Source organism: Myodes glareolus, chromosome 22 (genome assembly GCF_982192425.1).
Source record: "Myodes glareolus chromosome 22, mMyoGla1.1, whole genome shotgun sequence".
Lineage (NCBI taxonomy): Eukaryota > Metazoa > Chordata > Mammalia > Rodentia > Cricetidae > Myodes > Myodes glareolus.
In genome coordinates, this window is record NC_142047.1 from 36576988 (window position 1) to 36588708 (window position 11721).

The window sequence follows — 11721 nt, forward strand, 5'->3', positions numbered from 1 at the left end:
GAGTATTGGTAATGATCTTCTTTGAAATTCTGGTAGATTTCTGAAAACATCTAGGTTTGGGCTTTTTTGGTTGGGAGACTTTTGATGACTGTTTCTATTTCCTTAGGGGTTATAGGTCTATTTAAATTGATTATCTGGTGTTGATTTCATTTTGGTATAAAGTACCTATGCAGAAAATTGTAGCCATTCTTGATACCAGCAATCCTGACCACCACCCTAGAGTCACCATGTTTATGATCCTCAGATTCACAAAACAAATACTGGCTTTGTAGTGGTGAGTAGGGTGCGGAAATCTGTAATTGGAAATTTTGGCTTCTCCAAATAGGTGTGTCTTTTCCTTTTCATTTGATTCTACAAATTTTTAAATGTGCTCCTTGATTCCCTCATCAGTCAGTAACATGCTGTTTAATCCCCACACGTGTGGATGTGTTCTATAGTTTCTCTTGCTGTGGATTTAGAGTTCTATTCTACTGTGTTCAAATAGATGTAATTATTCTGGTATTTCTTACAACTTGTATCCTGATACACAATGTATTTTTCTGAGACAGGGTTTCTCAGTGTAGCCCTGGCTATCCTGAAACTTCATCTATAGATCTGGCTAGCCTCCAACACATAGAGATCAGCCTACCTCTGACTCCCTAGTGCTGAAATTAAAGGCATTTGCCACCACCACACAATCTTGAAATCTATTTTATATAAAAAATTTTGTGGACTTCCAAGAAGAATATGCAGTTTGTAGTGTTTGTTATGAATGTTCTGTACTATTAACTATACTAGATCTATGATCTCTTTAATGTGGATGTTTCTCTGTTTTGTGTATCTCTTCTTTAATGCCCTTCCCCTACACATTTCTCCTCTATATTGTGGCCAGCATGGTGGCAACTCCCGCTGAAAACATGTCCAGAGTCATTTATGCACTTGGCAACACTTTTAGGTCCCATTGGTTCCAACACTTGAATTCTCTGGATACTCAGAGTTATGATAAAGCTGAGATACTGTGCCATGAACATGACTTTTGAATACCAGAGAATCCTGGCAGAATTCACAAAAGAGTACATGGCCAGGAGCTTCTACTCAGCTAAGGCAGACTTCATAGAGGGAACTGGATGGGTATCTACTTCAGACAGCTAGCAGTACCATCTGAGAACCTGGCTTCATCTCTCCAGCCCTTAGAAATCTAGAGTCCCCACAACAGGCACAGCAGACCTTCCTCCTCAGTGTTTTTCCTAATGTTTCCACTGACATGGTACAACCATCGGCTGTGTCTGATTACCTCAGTCAACAAGGCATGATGTCAATTCAGTGTCTCCCTTCAAATTGTCTGTGCTCCCAGTCCTGTCCTGGGCAGATGCTCTCTCTTCCCTTATCTTGCCGACTGAAGGAACTACTGGCCTATGGCAGATGGACTGCATTAGTTCTTATAAGGTCAAAGACATGCACTAGACTTTTTGTGCTACCTGAATAGCCTGATGTGTCTTACTCATTGGTAGCAGGAGTCCAATAATGAGCTCTGACCCCAGTGGGAGAATCTGGCACCAGCTCTCCGGGAGGGTATCCTTCTCTGCCCATGGTGTCCAGAATGGACAATCAATAATCTTCACTGTGACTTCAAAGGTCATGCTGTCCTGGGGTTGGTCTTCCTTGCACTAAAGGATTCTAAAAAGGAGAGTTTGTCAACTGGGAAAACTTGGCTAGCTGGGCAAGCTGAGCAGAGGAAGGGGCTAGCTGGTGTCAGCGTGTTTAGCACAAAGGATCTGGCCTCTTAGTGAGAAAGAGAAAATGTTTGTAGAAAATTCAGCAGCTTGAATGCAGTTTGATGCCTTTGTTTAATGACATAAAGTAAAAGAGAAGTCGTTTATTATAATGGCCAAAAATGTTTAGAAACAGCAAAGAGGTGAGAAAGAAAATCATGTATCATGGACAATCAAAGACAGAGAATTATCACAGCGACTGGAGGGTTGCAGGGGAACTGTGGAAGTCAAGAGAACACCCCAAGACATGTACAAGTGCTCAGTGAGACAGGGACAGCAATCTATTTCATACATGTATGGACTTTCTGATCCCTCTACCCTGCTAACAGGACTCACCCAGAGTCAAACATCTTCACAGATGTGATGTGACGATGCAAATGTTACCATTACCATGGCTACAGAACCCTTGGAAGTAAAAACAAATCTCAGAAGACAAAACTAACCAACCTGGTTTTTCTGGACTCATACACACACACACACACACACACACACACACACACACACACACACACACATACACGCACAATGCACACATATACAAATAAATAGCCCACATATACACAACAGACACATACATGCATACATTTGTGTGCATGCTCATGTACTCACATGTGTGTACACAAAAGCACACACACAGTACCACACACATATGCACAAATATGCATGCAAGCACAGAAATATGTGCATGTGCACACATACACACGTACACCCTCCATCACACACTATCTATCTGGAGTAGATAATAGATATTTAAACCTACATCTAGAAAAAAAATAGTGCCACTGACTACTTTGGGACAGAGTAGATGAATGAGGATGGATATTGAGGATAGAAAAAAAGAAATTAATATTGATAAATGTACATTTATACTAAATGATATTGTACATGTCATTTAATCTACAAACTCCATGGGATGCCTTCAAATCCAATGACTGACTTGGGAAACTCTATGTAATGGGTTTGAAAGTTTCTATGATTCATATTTTTATGTTGAAACTTAGGCTCCAATACAATATTAGTAAGAGTGAGGCCTAGTGGAGGTCTGGGTCATAGGAAATATTAAATATCCCAATACCCAGGTTTCACCTTTGGATCAGAGAGCTGGTCATCACGATACAGCAAACGGGTTCAGATCTTAACCTTGGACTTCATGGTCTCCAAACGCATGGACCTAATGAGATAGAGCTCCTGATTTTGACACAACCCACCCATATGATACGGGGTTTTTGAAGAACCCATATCAATGTTTTTCAAAATTCTGCTTTACTTTAAAAAGAAGTGGTTACAATGGGGCTCACAAATCCACATTGTTATGGGAGCATTCATTGAGTTAGTCTAACCAAAGATGACCCTGCAGGATAGAGTATCATACACAGGATTGGTGATAACTGTAGAAGAAAAGATAAGTGCAGAGGTTATATGAATCAACCAAGAAATTGTGTGTGTATGTGTGTGTGTGTGTGTGTGCGTGCGTGCGTGTATGTATGTATGTATGTATGTATGTATGTATGTATATAATCAACCCAGATCCCTCAATAAGATTTGGAAACTTAAGGTGACCCCACAAGCAGCCAATGCTACCCACCATTCCTAACACAGGGCACTATAGCTCCTTGTGCATGCGCTCAGATTTCTTTAGCTCCTGGATCTTCTGGGGCAGAGTCTGGGTCCAGAACTGCAGCCTTCTGGCCTTCAGGGCTCATCCCACAGCAGGCTGGATGTCCAGCTGCAGGTACTGCTCATCCTCGTCCATCATGGGCCAGTAGGGTAGACCCTCGCTGTTGGGGTTCCTGTGGATATGCCAGCCAGTGTCCCGCGCTACCGTCTCGCCAGCAAGAACCACACGGTACACATAGGATACTTCTGCAGTAAAGCTTTAATGCCCCTTGGGAGAGCGGGCATCAGCCAACATGGCGGAGACCCAGATAAGATGGAACCCATCCCTTATATAGGAAACAGACCCTGCTTTGGACGTGTCATTCTTGGATTGGTCAACTGCTCCCAGTCCCAGGTGATACCTTGGGAGTAGTGGAAAAATACCAACACGTGTGAGCTTTCTAGCTCACCTGGCGGTGCAGCGCCATCTATGGTGGAGAGTGTGGTTGCGGCCTTCTACATCTCCCCCTAATTTTACTTCTTTGCAGAAAGGCAACTCCCTAGGAAGGTAAAGATAGAGGTCGCACTTCCCAAAATGAAAACATTAAAATGGGCTTACACGGAATCTGTCCCTAGGCTCATGACACCTGGAACCTATCCGGCCTGCCCTCTGCCAATTTTCTGGGAAAGGGAAATATACGGCAGGAAACCCTTATGCAGAGCGACTTATCTCTCAGAGAGGGCCATTCTCTGTGCGATGCTTTTCAGCTCCACAACCTTTAGGGCTAGCTAAGCCAAGCACTCCACCCTGTGCAATGGACCATTGTCCTAGGGGTGCAGGAGCTGGTTGGCTTAAACCTTACTGCTTTAACATAGATAACCACATATCAGTAGAGGCTCCCTGTTCTAGGGCAGCCAGCGCTGTGCAAAAACCACTTTGTCCCTAAGACTTTGGGATTTGAGTCAGCAGACCATCCAGAGGAGAAACACTATTCCATAGCATAGGATTGTTCCAAAACATTTCCACCCCCACCCATTCTTTGAAGTAGGGGATGAAGGACACGATCCAGGACTGGAATCCTTTGGCCAAGCTTAAGTCCACTCGCGTGGGGTTGATTGTCATGATGGACCGTCTCAAGGAGGACAGCAAATCATCAAAATTCTCCTGCAAGATACAAAGACAATTCTCGGGACAAGTTAGCCATTTTTATAAAGTTCTCATATGGTACATTGGTCACACATAAGGCTGGAGTTTTCCATTTACGGCCCAATCGGGCAAGCTGTCATAAGCTATCCACCTGTTCTTTATTTTACCTCTAATAGATGTATCTATGGTAGCCTGTTGATCCAGGGCTGTAGCCACTGTGGTAGATAACTGATTGAGGGTCTTTGTTTTTTATGGTATAGGCTGTGCTGCCATTTAAAAAATTTATAGTGAACAGAGCCATGGCGAATAGCCATTCTTGGCATTGGGGGCAGTTCCTTTATTATTCCCCCCTTTTTGTTTAAATAGATATTTATCCAATTTTTAATTTAAATAACCATGGCATTTTGTAACCTGTCTTGAAGATACCCATAGTGTTTAGCAGAAATAACTGACAGGATAAGGGAAACTGATAGCAAGCAATAACTGACAAAACAAGGGGAAATCCAGCAGCATAGCAATGGCACAGCAACAACAACACTGCAATGTACAGCAACAACAGCACAGCAATAACTGACAGATCAAGGGCAGGAGCTGGACCATCCCTCAGGAACCGGCCAGCTCCGCAGCAATCAGGCCAGACAGCTCCATAGTAGAGGCTTTGTCCTCAGGCCTCTGGACAGATGAATTCACAGCATGAATAGTAGCATTTCTAGAAAAAAAAACATAAACAAACTCTTCTCCCAAAATAACATTTAAGAGTATTAAAAAACTCAGTGTAAAAATTTAGCACAGTCAGTACTGGAAGTAGGCTGGTCTTGAACTTAGAGATCTACAGGTCTCTGTTTGTTGATATTAGATTTAAGATTTATTGGCTCCCGTATTTCTTGCCGGTACGGTGGCCTCGGGCTCCAGAGCCCACCCGCCATCCAAGGGCTGTGTGCGGCCCTGGGCCTGCTCGCCGGGCCAGGAAGTGGTGGCTCCACCCCCAGGCGCCCCTGCCTTCCCCGCGGGGCTAGCCTAGTTCTCTGAGGCTGTGATGGTGGCGGAGTGTGGCGGGAGCCGACACCCAGACCGAGGCGGCACAGGCCGGCAATATCTCAAGGTCCGCGCCAGAGCCGCTGCGGCTCAAGGGGCCGATGGGAGAGGCGGCGACCAGGGCCGCTTCCCTACTAGCAAACTTTCAACACCTGTGCCACAGCAAAAGCGGCTGTAAACTCTCACAGATCCAGCCAACCCAATCACCCCAAAATCCAAGGGCCCTTCGCATCCACCTCCCTGCGGATCCTGAAACACCAGACAAGCCAAGCGTATACACAGCAATCTTTTAGGAGGACTTGAGTTCTTAAAATGCTAAGCAGTTTTTAAAAACTTAAGTCGCACTATGTAGATGTAATACGGTACTGCCTGTTTACTGCGTCTAAACCTTAATTGCGCTTTTATTATGATAAATACGACCAGCCCTGCCTGAAGTCAGCATCGTTTAGCGTAGCCAAATGGAACCAGAGCCATTTTACCCTCAGAGACCCTCACAGTTTTAGGTACATTGTAAGCCTTCTGGCCCGGCTGCCTGTGGCACCGTTCTCACTCTTGGCATTGCTGTGACATCCTCCAGGCCAGGCACCAACCGAGCCTGCGCAACGTGCTCCCCACCATAGCCATAGAGCAAAGCTCCGCTCCAGCCGCCCTCCAGCCCCAGCTGCACCCGCTCCGCGCCCAAACCGGTGCATGGAGCAAAGCTGAACTCAGAGAAGCAGGCTTGAAAGAACCTCATTTAATCTTTTAGGGAATTTGGGCGTCGTTTAGTCTCTTTGGCTGCTTCCTGCTGTTATTGGGCCGCTGAATTTCAGGGGTATACACTACATTTCAGGAGGTCTCGGTGATTCAAACCACATAAATCCCAAGTACACCCTTAGGCTCTCCTTTTCTGTGGAGACGAAAACAGAACCTCTTTTCCAAAACATCATATCCTTAGCAGTTTCTAAGTTTAAATATCTTTCTCCTATCCAGTACACAACAGACAACACACATAACATAACATAAAGCTTTTGACCTTGTAAATCAGCCTTCTCCCCCATTTTTACTTTTTTAAAATCACTGGGAGGTCCTTTTTAACTTATTTTCCTTTCTGTCTCCCCCATTCTTTACCGGAGGGTCATTTTTTAACTTATCTGGGTGCGCGCACAACCTCCCACTGCTGCTCAGTTTCTGATATGCTCTCTGGACTTTAGAACGTACCTCTCTGAGCACGCATGCCTGCAGTTCTGAATCCTCCTTGTGTCCAAGGGGTCTCCGGCGGTGCAAAGTTCTTCTTCTTCTTCCCGGGTATGAAACCAGATGTCCCGCGCTACCGTCTCGCCAGCAAGAACCACACGGTACACATAGGATACTTCTGCAGTAAAGCTTTAATGCCCCTTGGGAGAGCGGGTATCAGCCAACATGGCGGAGACCCAGATAAGATGGAACTCATCCCTTATATAGGAAACAGACCCTGCTTTGGACGTGTCATTCTTGGATTGGTCAACTGCTCCCAGTCCCAGGTGATACCTTGGGAGTAGTGGAAAAATACCAACACGTGTGAGCTTTCTAGCTCACCTGGCGGTGCAGCGCCATCTATGGTGGAGAGTGTGGTTGCGGCCTTCTACAAGCCAGCACAGAGGGGTGATGTCACTCTGATTTAAGTTTGAACCCCTTCTTTGGGTCAAGGGGGTGGAACATTAGGCCAGTGGTTAATGGGGCTGATGAGACAGGTGTTCTGATAAAGGGACACAAGTGTCACCCACTAGTTTCTGTTACCTGTAGAGGAAGACTACCTGACCTGTTTTATATCTAATCTAAGAGACAAGATAAAAAGAACAGTCCCAGAGCACTATGGCTTATGAGCAAGGTCACTGTGAGATGACCAGTAACTGACACCTACAAAGTATCTATACAAATGTGCTATTCTCGAGAAGATTCTGTCATGTGATGGAAGATTCAGGAAAGCTAAAGACACCATGACACAGAAGGGATTCCTATATAGGGACCCACATATCCCTATAACCCATATAGGGAAGATTGAGAGAGAGGTGTGTTCTCACCCATGTTTTGCAAAGTTGGCCCAGTACTTCATCATCCTCCTGTTCAGCAGCTTCTCCTCCTCAGTGAGGTCAACTGCAGTCATGAGAAAAATAAATCTTGAAGTCCATGACATCAAACATAACTGCTCACTCATGCTTCACATCAGAATTCCATCTGCTGTCAGACCATAACTATCAGCTTTATTACCTCCCTTCTTCACTACACAATAGTCAACATCCATGCAATCCTCTAATGGAATCCCTGCCCAGTGAGCTGTCATCTCCATCACAGGCTAGACTGGCACGGGTCCAGATTCTAACCTTGGTATAATTTTTTAGCCTATGATATGGTACACAGTTAAATTTATTCTCTCCCAGAATCTAGTTTTTCTCAAACGGACTGAGAACTCAGGAGTCCTTGGGATATCATCTGTGATTTCAGTCAGCTCAAGGAGAAAAAGGAAAACTCACATTTCATTCCAAAGACGAAGGACCCAAAGACAAAAATAATCTCATCACCATGGTCAGCCTTCACATAGGGTGGCCTAAAACTCTTGAGGGAGGTGGGTTGGTTTTGGAATTCATAGAAGTAGACAGGGGCATGGGAACCTGGAGGTAAGACAAACAGTGACTTAGTAGCCCATCAACATGATTTTTTTCTGATACGTATTTGCTGACAAGGTACTTTGATATGAAGTTACCTGGAATCACATATGTTAAAGGGGAGAGAAAGTTCCAGGCTGGAACTCTAGCTGTGTAAAAACTCAGTGCAAAACAGTGCCCATGGCCTTCCCAGCTGGATGGTTATGCCAAGTTAATAGATTATCAGAAACTCATTTTCTCCTCTGTACCTGGATGTCACTCTACTAAACTAGACATTGGTTGATCTGAATACCACGCTGCCTCACAGTGCTCACCCAAGGTCTACATCACTGAGCAGCTCCCCCAATCCAGGACATCCAGGGGGTACTGAATAGTGACCACCACCACATCCTCAGTGGCTGCCAGCAATGACCCATCAGTCATAGAAGCCATTCCTACAACCAGAACCCCACCATGGAACCACACCATCATTTGGAGAAGTCAAGAGGCTTCTTTCAGGCACAAGTTCAAGTGGAACTGACTCCCAGATTATTGTCTGCTTTCTATCTCTGCAGCTAAGCACACACAGGAGTCCTCAGCATCTTAGACCCAGGCCACAGGCGAGGAACACAGTCTCATCAGCGTATTTCCAAGCCCCACTGTTGACCAGGAATCTCAGTTTGGATTAATGGATTCAAGTCTAGAGTGATGTCATTATCACTCTCAGACTCCTCAAAAATGTGGAGAAGGGAGTCTCCATAACAGTGTTCCTGATTATGAATCAAAAGCATCACCAAATCTCATTGGCACAACCAATATCCCAAAGTTGGAAATTTGGCTTATCTCAGAGTTCATCCCTTGGATACCTGCCTGGGCTCTAAGGCTCAACTTTGTTGAGAATGTCCTGAGTGAGTCCATAGAACACAACCCTGACCTCTCAGAGTTCCGTGCTCAGTGTCCTATATCCAGGATTTAGTTGACCACCATGACTGAGAAGGTTCTCATGGACACATTAGGAAAAGACTTCTCATTAGGGTCTACACTGCAGTGGAACTGGTTGATTTTATGCTTTCTAATGCTCCTGAGAAATAAATCTCCACCCCCACACTGTTGACTGTGGCCCAACTCTCACAGGCAGGTTAGAGCCCTCACGGGCATGCGCTGGTGTGTAGATGTTGAGATACAGGCAGTCCTCAGACATAGAGATGGGAGGCATGAGGTGTTTTCTCATCTTCAGACCCTCTGAATTCATCATATCATCATTTTGTGGACACCTGGTGACAATGGCAGACAGTTATCAAGAGATGTCTGGTAGTCAAAACCGGGTTTTTGTATGAATTTTCTCTCAGACACTTTTGGCCCCTTTCCTTCAAGATGTCCCGCTAAAGTATGCTTGTGCTCTCAAGTCCTTTCCTATCAAGGTAAAGGCTACAGTCTCAATGAAATGAACCAGATTTCCAGAAACACCTGCACTTGGGTGAGGATGTATATGTTTTTCTTTCTGAGCCAAGGATATGGAGAACTCTAGGGGCTCAATGAGAATAACTTCCGGCACACAGTGACAGTCACCACTTCTCTTTGTACTCTGTAATTCCTGTTGAGGTTGTTAGTTTTGATTTCCAACTCGAAACAACAGAGCATCACCTGGGGGATTTAGACTCAAAGAAGGATTGTCTAGATAAGGAAAGCTTATGGGAATTTTCTTGGTTCTGTGAGTAGAGGTAGGACTGTCCCCAACCCTGAGTGGCGCCATTCCCTAGGAAGGAGCAGAGAAGGCAACTGACTACTAACAGGTATGGATGTGTTCTTTGACCTCTGATGTTAAAGATGTGATGATGTTCCAGTCCTGTAAGTTCCCCTTGCAATGGATGGTCATTGTATTATGGAACTGTGACCCATAATAAACTGTTTCTGCCTATAGTTGACATTACCAGGTATGTTACCCCAGCAACAAGAAACAAACTGAAGATACTTGGATAATGTGGTGCTCTGCCTATACAACTCCTAAGGAGTCAGTGGACAGCAATGTCCCAAAGACTAGTGGGATGGGTTTCACCCCACATCCAGAAACTTAGCGTAGTTCTCATTCCCACGTAATTTCCAGAGGAAGCATTTAGACATTTCTTTGAACAATGTTACTTGCCTCTATGGATTGTCCCAGTGAGTGCTGAGGATGGAGTTGCTAAGGACCTATCACTGATACCCTCCTGAGAGACTTACAGGACTTGGCACAAGACCCTGGGCTTTGACTGGTTAATGTGCTTATATTGGCCCTTGTCCCTAGATCTGTTCCATGGTGGCAGAAATCACTTGGCACAATCTGAATCTGGGAACCTTTTTTTTAAAAAATCTCTTTCTCACTACAAAATTGAGAGATAACTCCCTACAGGAACTGAAATATGGCCCAGGAGTTTGGCAAGGTTGCTTTGTTAGAAGCCTTAGTCATGTATCTGAAAATGCATGACAAACTACATATCCCAGACAGAAAACTTCTGTTATGTCGGGATGAAGGAAGCCCCTCATTCTGGCCCAGAGCTCAGAGCACATTCTCACCTCAGAGCCTGAAAGTTCTCTGAACTCCAGAGCTTACATGGGTGGATAGGAGGTCCCATCTCTCACACCACTCCATAGTTCAGGGGCTTAGTGGGTGCAAAGCACAGTGATCCTACAGGTGGCTTGGCAAAGGGGATTTCCAGGAAGCTGTAGACACCAACTTCAGTGTTTTCCACCTTGACGAGGCTTCCTCTAACCTGGCCTGTGTGTGTGTTCCTGATGGGGCTGGCTGAGTCCTGGCCTGGGAGAGATGCCATCAGGGTTAGTTCTACTCAGGCAGCTGCCACCAGACTGTTGTTTCCCACCTCATTTTCTCTAGGGTACATGGGGAAGGGAATCTGGGGTGCCTGGGCTTAGCTATGAGATGTGGGGATAGGAGTTTCTTTATCGCCCTGATGGCCAGGGACACAGCTCATGTTCCTTTTGAGTGGTGGCTGTGCCAGCGTGTGACCAACAAGGAGACATCTCAGAGCCACTTGGCAGCATGGATGTATTATTTTCATTATCATCCAGAGTTCTGTAGCAGCTACAGTCATGCACAAAGGAAAGAAATGTCCCCTTTGTTCTTTCCCCTAATCTGCAGGTCCAGTGCTGCTCTGACCTCCTTATCCTGGATTGCTTTTTGGTATGGACTGTAGGGCCTGGTCTACCCTTGCTTCTTGGGGTGAAATTTGAGGATGGTTTCTGGCAGCAGGCTAAGCATCCTGTTTGCTCCTATGCTCCCTCTACCCTAGCCTGGTGATTAGCTGTAGGGTATTGTTTCATTTTTGGTATGGTAATTTCCCACCTGCCCATGAGGAAATCCTTGCAGCAACCAGAGTCCCCCCTGCCTGGGAGGTAATCCTTTCGCAGCAGCCAAAGTATATTAGTTTTGCAATAAGCTGAATAAAGTGGCATTCGGCTAATCTCTTTTCGAATGGCCCATGTCTCTTGTGTGTTTCTTTCAATCTCCAGGCCTTTGCCTGACTCTCGTAAGGTATAGCTGCACGCGAACTGTACCGAGAGGGTAACACAGAATCGGGTGTTACAATGGACA

General features: G+C 45.3%; 1 pseudogene; it reads right to left on the bottom strand.

Annotated features, from left to right (window-relative positions):
- Positions 1-3354: 3354 nt before the first annotated feature.
- Positions 3355-10744, bottom strand: LOC148118523 (acylcarnitine hydrolase-like; annotated as a pseudogene).
- Between the last annotated feature and the right edge of the window lie 977 nt (positions 10745-11721).